At 39.3% G+C, this 9,099-nt stretch overlaps 1 non-coding gene across 1 annotated transcript; it reads right to left on the bottom strand.

Moving 5' to 3' along the window:
• Positions 1–1,264: 1,264 nt before the first annotated feature.
• On the bottom strand, positions 1,265–1,375 carry LOC137718890 (small nucleolar RNA R71). The gene has a single exon (XR_011065971.1). It is a non-coding gene; the product is annotated as a small nucleolar RNA R71 (small nucleolar RNA).
• Positions 1,376–9,099: the final 7,724 nt, after the last annotated feature.

Consider the following 9,099-nt stretch of genomic DNA (forward strand, 5'->3'; position numbering starts at 1 on the left):
GATTAAAACACACATCATGCATAATCTTGGTAGATATGTGAATGAATGAAGGGAATGTTTAGCAAACATCCTGCCGAGTTATTCCCTTTGGTTTTATGAAAGTTTCTTGTGCATTACATACTCTTGATTATGAACCAAAGTTGCACATCACAACTAGGTTCATGATTAGAGACATTTGATCAAATCCACACATCATATGGTTGATCATGTCCAAGTGAAACAAACTCAAGAAATAGGTAGATGAATGAGTATAAACTAACTTAACAAACATGGACTTGGTTTAGCAATGGTGAAACCGAATCCCTAGCTTCATCTCCATTGGTACTATCTCATTTTATTAGTTGTTGAGTCATTTATTTGTGTTTACTTCACTTTCTTATACTTTCAAGTTACAACAACAAATCTGCCTATTCTATTTAGTTTGATTCATTTCATAGAGTTCTTGCAAAACAAGTAATTACATAGGTCCAATTAGTCCCTGAGGATTCGACACCCTTGCTTGTGCCATTATACTAAATATATTCTAGCATTAGGAAGGAATAATACATTAACAAAAATGGCGCCGTTGCCGGGGACTGATTTCAGTCCCTTGTAATTGCTTGTTTGCTATTTAAAATTTGTTCATTTCATTGTTGTTTGCTAGTTAAACTTTGTTCTTTTCATTGTAGGTAGATTCTTGATTTTCATTCAAACTTGTGTTACTTTGTTTCAGGTAGTATATGTCAAATAGACTTGTTGAGTTAGGCCAAAGAATTGAACGGTTGAAGGGCCACACTTTGGACAACTTTGTGCCATCAAGTTCATCCATTAGCCGTGAGGAAGAGGAAGGGAATTCACCTAGTTCAACAAGTAAAGGATCTGAGCAATATAATTGGGAAAGAGAAGAAGAGATGGCGGGCAACCAAGATGAACTTCGAGCTTTGGAGGACTTTGCTCAACCAATCATACCAAATTCACCTTCATGCATCTTGCTGCCCACAGAAGCTAGAAACTATGATCTCAAATCTTCACATTTCCATATGTTTCCTTCATTTTATGGCTTACCTAATGAAGACCCTTTAGCTCATATTAAAGAGTTTTACAATGTTGTGAGTGGTTTACCTTTGCAGGGAGTAAGTGAAGCAAATTTGAGGATTAGAGTGTTTCCTTACACCTTAAAAGATAGAGCCAAGAGTTGGTTGATGACTCTAACACCAGGTTCCCTCACCACATGGGATGCCGTGGCTAAGAAGTTCTTGGAGAAGTTTTTTTCCACTCAAAAGACAGCCACATTAAGAAGACAAATCTTCAACTTCAAACAAGATGATGGAGAACCTTTCAATGAGTGTTGGGAGCGCTTTAAAGGCCTCTTGATGCAATGTCCACACCATGGGTTACCTTTTCACTTACAAATGCAAATTTTCTATGATGGACTAACCCAAACATGTCAATCAACTGTTGATAATGCAGCAGGTGGAGCTTTGAAGAAAAAGAATGCTCAAGAGTCATATAACATTTATGAGATGTTGGGATCGAATGCTCAACACAAAGATTTAAGGGGTAAGAAAGTTGGAGTCTATGAAACAAGCTCTAATCATGATCTTTTGTTTCACGTAGCTAACCTAGAAAGGAAGCTTGAAGCCGTGCTCAACATGGTGCCAAAATCAAATGAAGTGTGTGCCATTTGCAACATACCAAGCCATCCTACTCATCAATGTCCATCTAGGGAGGCTTATCCCGAATATGTTCAAGAGCAAGTGAACCTCATGAATTCTTACAATCAAAGGCCAAGGAATGATGTGTATTCCAATACATATAACTCAAGTTGGAGAGATCATCCCAACCTCTCATGGAAGAACAACAATCAATTCCAAAATTTCCAACCAAAACCTGCCACTACTCTAGAGGATACGGTTAAGTTGTTAGCCCAAAACACCTTGCAATTCCAACATTCCACAAATAGCACTCTCCAACAACATTCAGCGGCTCTTACCAAAATGGAGACACAATTGGGACAGATTGCAGATGCCTTGAACCAAAGAGAGGTTGGAAAGTTTCCAAGCCAACCCGTGATACTCCAAAGGAACCAAGAGCAAGCCAAAGCAATCACTACACTTAGAAGTGGTAAGGTTATTGATAATAGAGTTGGCAAGGAAGTTACTAATGAATATGATCATGTGAATGCAGGTGTTACTCAAGGGGAAAATGAGAAACCAAATGAGGAACCAAGCCATGCTAATTCCTCACTTGAAGCACCAAATCTTCACAAGGCCGAGAAACCTTACACTCCACCAATACCATTCCCTGGAAGACTTGCCAAGAGCAAGCAGGATAAGTCATTGAAGGAAATTTTTGATATACTAAGCAAAGTGAATGTTAACTTACCTTTGCTTGATGTCATTAGGAACATGCCAGCATATGGGAAGTTCTTCAAGGAGTTAAACAGCTACAAAAGGAAGTATGGACCACATGAGAAGGTAGTGGTGTCTGAGAATGTGAGTGCAGTTTTGCAAAGAAAACTTCCACCAAAGCTCAAGGATCCAGGAAGTTTCTCTATCAACATCACCATAGGGGATAAGAAAGTAGAGAAGGCGATGCTTGATTTGGGTGCTAGCATCAACTTAATGCCCTATTCCGTGTACCTTCAACTAGGTTTGGGAGATTTGAAAGCCACCACCATTTCATTACAACTTGCAGACAGATCCGTGAAATATCCAAGAGGTATAGTAGAAGATATTCTAGTTCAAGTTGATAAACTAATCTTGCCTGCAGATTTTGTAGTGTTGGACATGGAAGAAGCTCCTATACATGACCGAGAGTTGCCTATATTGCTTGGGAGACCTTTCATGGCCACGGCCAAGACCATCATTGATGTGCAAAATGGACTCCTCACTATGACAGTGTTAGGAGAGACAGTTCAATTCAAAGTGTTTGAATCTCTTTCTCATCCTTCTTCATCTCTTGATTGTTATGCCATTGATGTGCTTGATTCACTTGTATTCTCTAAGTTCTTACAGGCACAATCGAATGAACCTTTACAAACTGTTTTGAGTCAATCTCATGATGAGTTTGATGAGGACGATGCACTCATGGAAGAAGTAGCTGCCTTGGAAGCATTAGCACCATATCCTTTGAATGTTTCACCTCTTTTAGAGCCTTTAGAATCATCAATGTCACATCTAACTCCTTCTACTGTTAAAGCACCAAAACTTGAACTTAAACCACTTCCACCACATCTAAAATATGCATATTTAGCTGAATTTGAAACTCTTCCAGTTATCATAGCTTCTGACCTCACCCCAAATGAAGAAGATAAACTAATTAGGGTGTTAAAAGAGTTCAAATCAGTTTTTGGTTGGTCTATTGCAGATATCAAGGGAATAAGCCCTACCATGTGCATGCATAGGATTCTTTTGGAGGAAGGGGCAAAGTCAACCCGTGAGCCACAAAGAAGACTCAATCCACACATGAAGGAGGTTGTTAGGAATGAGGTGTTGAAATTGTTAGATGTGGGGATCATATATCCCATTTCTGATAGCAAATGGGTGAGTGCTATTCAGGTGGTGCCTAAGAAGGTGGGAATCACTGTGATGAGGAATGAAAACAATGAGCTTGTGCCCACAAAGCCCACGGCCAGTTGGCGTGTTTGCACCGATTACAGGAAGTTGAATTCTAGCACTAGAAAAGATTACTTTCCTATGCCTTTCATAGATCAAATGCTTGAGAGATTGGCAGGTTACTCACATTATTGTTTTCTGGATGGATACTCAGGTTACAATCAAATTGCAATCGCTCCGGATGATCAAGAGAAAACAACCTTGACTTGCCCCTTTGGTAAATTTGCATACAGGAGAATGCCTTTTGGACTTTGCAATGCTCCAGCAACATTCCAAAGATGCATGTTGGCCATCTTTTCTGACATGGTAGAAAGATTCATTGAGGTATTTATGGATGACTTCTCAGTGTTTGGTTCCTCTTTTGATGAATGTCTTAACCATCTCTCTTTAGTACTTCAAAGATGTCAGGAAATAAATTTGGTTCTCAATTGGGAAAAGTGCCAATTTATGGTGAAACAAGGAATTGTGTTGGGACATGTAATCTCTAGCAAAGGAATGGAGGTGGACAAAGCCAAAATTGACGTCATCACCAATATGGTAGCCCCCACCACTGTGAAGGGAGTAAGAAGTTTTTTGGGCCATGCGGGTTTTTATCGTCGTTTCATTAAGAACTTTTCAATGATCACTCGTCCATTATGCAATCTGTTAGCTAAAGATGTTGTATTTCATTTTGATAAGGCTTGTATGGATGCATTCAATACTTTGAAATATGAACTAACCTCGGCCCCTATTATTATGGCACCAGATTGGTCGTTACCTTTTGAATTAATGTGTGATGCCTCTGACTATGCTATTGGTGCAGTTTTAGGGCAAAGGGTGAACAAGCTTCCACATGTGATCTACTATGCAAGCAGGACTCTGCATGATGCCCAACTTAACTATTCCACAACTGAAAAGGAGTTGCTTGCTGTTGTTTTTGCCTTAGAAAAGTTTAGGTCATATCTTGTGGGATCTAAAGTTATTGTGTTTTCTGATTATGCAGCCCTTAGGTACTTGATGACAAAGAAGGATGCTAAACCACGCTTGATTAGATGGATACTCTTACTACAAGAGTTTGACTTGGAAATTCGAGATAAGAAGGGCAGTGATAATGTTGTGGCTGACCATTTGTCCAGGCTTAATGAAAACCATGGAGTTGGACAACCTTTGCCCCTAAATGAATCATTTCCAGATGAACAACTCCTTGTTGTTCAAGAACAAGAACCATGGTATGCGGATTTTGTTAATTATCTTGCTTGTGGTATACTGAGAAATGACCTTTCTTTTCAGGAAAGAAAGAAGTTCCTTGCCATGGTAAAGCACTACGTTTGGGACGAACCATATTTGTTTAAATATTGCCCTGATCAAATCATTAGGAGATGTGTCCCAGAGAGTGAGCAACAAAGCATTCTAACATTTAGCCATACATTGGCATGTGGAGGACATTTTGGTGCCAAAAAGACATCTCTAAAGGTTTTACAATCTGGGTTCTTTTGGCCTACTTTATTCAAAGATGCTTTTGATTTTTGTTCTAAGTGTGATAGGTGCCAGAAAATGGGGAACATTAGCCGAAGAAATGAGATGCCATTGAACAACATTTTGGTGGTGGAGCTCTTTGATGTTTGGGGAATCGATTTTATGGGACCATTTCCATCCTCTTTTGGCTACTTATACATATTAGTGGCAGTGGATTACGTATCCAAATGGGTTGAAGCCATTGCTACAAGAACTAATGATCATAAGGTTGTGTTGAATTTTCTTAAGGATATGATTTTTTGTAGGTTTGGAACCCCAAGAGCTATTATTAGTGATGGTGGCAGCCATTTTTGCAACAAACCCTTTGAATCCTTGATGAAGAAGTACAACATCAACCACAAAGTGGCAACCCCGTACCATCCTCAAACCTCAGGACAAGTGGAAATTAGCAATAGGGAGATCAAGAACATTTTGATGAAGACTGTGAGCCCTACAAAGAAGGATTGGTCATTAAGGTTGAATGATGCACTATGGGCATATAGAACAGCATACAAGACACCCATTGGCATGAGTCCTTATCGCCTTGTGTTTGGGAAAGCTTGTCATTTGCCAATGGAGCTTGAACACCGTGCATATTGGGCCATCAAGAAGTTCAACTTTGATTACAAGGATGCTGGAATAGCAAGGAAACTCCAACTTAATGAGTTGGAAGAACTTAGAAATGAGGCATATGAGAATGCCAAAATCTACAAGGAACGGACTAAGCTCTATCATGACAAGGCCATCCTAAGGAAGGAGTTTCACCAAGGTATGAAAGTACTTTTGTATGACTCACGTTTGAGACTTTTTCCAGGTAAATTGAAGTCTAGGTGGGTGGGACCATTCAAAGTGTTACAAACATTTCCCCACGGAGCTGTGGAGATAGAGAACATGAAGAATGGCACCTCTTTTAAAGTCAATGGGCAGCGATTGAAACCGTACTTGGAGAAAGTGGAGGAAGAGCCAGTGTATCAAGTTGTAGATTTTCTTGAGTTTACCACACCATGAACAAGCTACCATGTCTTGCCTAGACATTAAATAAAGCGCTTGCTAGGAGGCAACCTAGTGTGGTTTGTGTTCTTTCCTTATTTTGTGTTTATGTTATTTCCATTCCATATTCTTTGCCTATTTACTTTGCATACAATTTTAAGCATCGAGGACAATGCTTAGATTAGGTTTGGGGGTGTGGGATGGAAGGAGGTTTGTGTTTTGTATTTATTTCATGTGTTAGCTTGGTTAAGAGTGTTGAAAGTTTGTGTTTTGTGTTTGTTTTATATGTTAGTTTTGGTTAAGGGTGTTTTGCTTACTAATATGAATGTATATGAGGGCTATGTTTGAAAACAAACGATTGGATTGCTATGAAAAAGTGTTCCATCTTGTTGTCATGTATAAAGCTTTAACTCTTGAAATTATGATCATGGAGGTACCATACTCAAATTCTGGAAGAAGAATAGTGGAGACTACCCTAGTGAGTTATTTTGAGCCTAATTACTTCTTTGAGAGGGTTTAAAGTGTTTCTACCCCTATCTTTTTCTTTCAATTTCACTTTAAATGATCTCATTACTTCTATTTTGTTTGGATACTAAGAATCATTCTCCTTTGCAGATACCATGTGTTTGGTATCATTCATGAATGAACTCAATGAGATGATGTTAGGCTATGCATGTTTAACTACTAAAAGGCTTAAATCCTACCCATTTGTGTGCTCCATTCACCCTTGTTGCAGCCAAACACTTTAGCCTAACTCTTTCATCACCCACACCATAATCTACCCATTCTAGCCCATTACAAGCCATACCTTATAGTTTGGGGAATACCAATGTGATGAAGACTAAGGGCAGATTGAGTTATAGAGCAAGATTGTGGCGTGTACCGAGGGCACCTATGTTGAAAATGTTTCTAAAAAAAAAAGAGGATCAAAGTGGGTACAAATTCCAAATCGCCTCATTATAAAGCATAGGGCCTGGACGCCAAAAACAAAAGAAGACAAATACCAGTGAAGAGCCTCAAAGACACCTTGGTATGCCCCAAGCTCTAGTATTTCATATCACGTCTTTCGTAACCTATACCCTAAGCCTTGCATTACAATCTTGAGAAAGACCTAGCTGATCATTGAGGATGTATTCATGGGTGATGGTAAGTGTGTGTGTTATCTATATTCTTAGCATTTGATTCATTTCATGAGATCTACTCAAAAACTGTGCTGCCATTTCAGATTTCATATGTGAGAATTTTGATTCCATTTACATAATTTCACTCATATATGTTGTGGAGAGACTAAACCTTAAGATCTGAGTGAGAACTTGAGTGGAAGCTGTGAGGAGTAGAGTTGAGGCGAATTCTATCTGAAGCATTTGGGTATGGTGACCTTGAAGTTGTAAGACATGGAGAAATATCTTTATACGTTACAATTGATACGATTCTTTGGAGTGGAAAACTTTTGAGTTTGAATGTAAAACAAAATCTTCATTGGTTCTTATTAGTTTGTTTAAAGCTTGTAGTAACCAAGTTGTTTGCAGATTTGGTAGATGTTTGTGGGTGTCATCACTGTAAGCCCTCAGGAGACACAACTCCTCCAACTAGGGACACTTAGGGGTTCAAAGGCTTGTTGTACATGCTCAGTGCAATCGTTTAGCCAGCGAAAGTGGTTTAGTTAGATGTTTGTGTTGGTGTGTTTTAGTTTTAAGTTTGCTCGAGGACTAGCAAAAACCAGGTTTGGGGGTATTTGATAAGTCACATTTTGCATGCATTTATATCTTCCTTATTTGGTGTCTTTGTGATTGTTTTGGATTAAACTAGTTGCATTTTACATTATTTGGTGTTAGTGTGCAGCCAAGTGGGAATTTGGATCAATGGGAAGGCAAATGAAGTAAAAACATTCCAGAAAAGATGTGAAGTGTTGATAGGAGCATATTTAGGCGACTTAACTAGCTTATTCTTGTGCATTTGTGCTATTATTTCTTAGTTAATGTCGTATTACAACTCAATTTCGTGTGTTTGTAGGTCCTATGGGTTAAAGTATCAAGAAAGTGCATTTTGGTGCATTTTGGAGCTATTTTGGACACTAGGTGGTGAGCTTGCATGTGGGCTAACATGGATGGACGAATTTGGACTTCAAAAAGGTGGAAATGTGATAAGAAGAGGAAGGAACTAAGCTTTGGACAAAGTGGATAAGGAAAGTGCAAGAAAAGAGGAAACCTTATCCAAAACATTATCTAAACATTATCCAACCTTATCCAAACCTTATCTCATCTTATCTTATCCAAACCTTATCATGTCTTACTCCTAATTACATGGGGACCTAAATGGATCATTCTAGAACCTATTTCTAGAAGCATCCTAGTCTAGAAGGGCCAAATCTGCCACAAAACCTATTCTTTCTAGAAACCCTAGAAAAGTGGCGCCCAAACCTTTCTAGAAGGCTTTACCTTGCCTTGCAAGGCAAGCTACCCTCTCCCCTAAATCAGCCGCACCTTCCTAGGCCCAATCCCTTTGGGATTCTGAATTCCAAGGCCTAATCCTTGTGGATTTGGGTATACAAATCAGTTTATAGAACTATGTGGGCCAAAACCTTCTTCTAAGTGGATTTGAATCACCATGGCCGAATTCTAGGGCCCTAATCCACCAAATCAGCTAAGTAAACCCTAATCTAATAAACCCTAGGACTATATAAACATATTTTCAGCCACAAATTCGGACCACCCCCTTATGCTATTCAGAAACCCTTGTGCCGCACCTCCATTCTCCATTCTAAGCCTCCATAGACCTCCCTACACATCCATACATCTCTGCCGCACCCTTCCCACCATAATCAACCATCCTCCATCCCTCCAAACTAGAAAACACCATCCAAAACCACCAATTCCATCACCCTAACTTTGTGCCGCAGCAAGGAGGAGGAGGAGGAGCCAATCTGTGCATCGAATCCATCATGGAATTGCTGAGCATTTAGGTGTATTCTTTCTTATGATTTCCATGTTTAAATTCAATACTTTTTGTTGTGCAAGCA

Source organism: Pyrus communis, chromosome 15 (assembly GCF_963583255.1).
Source record: "Pyrus communis chromosome 15, drPyrComm1.1, whole genome shotgun sequence".
Lineage (NCBI taxonomy): Eukaryota > Viridiplantae > Streptophyta > Magnoliopsida > Rosales > Rosaceae > Pyrus > Pyrus communis.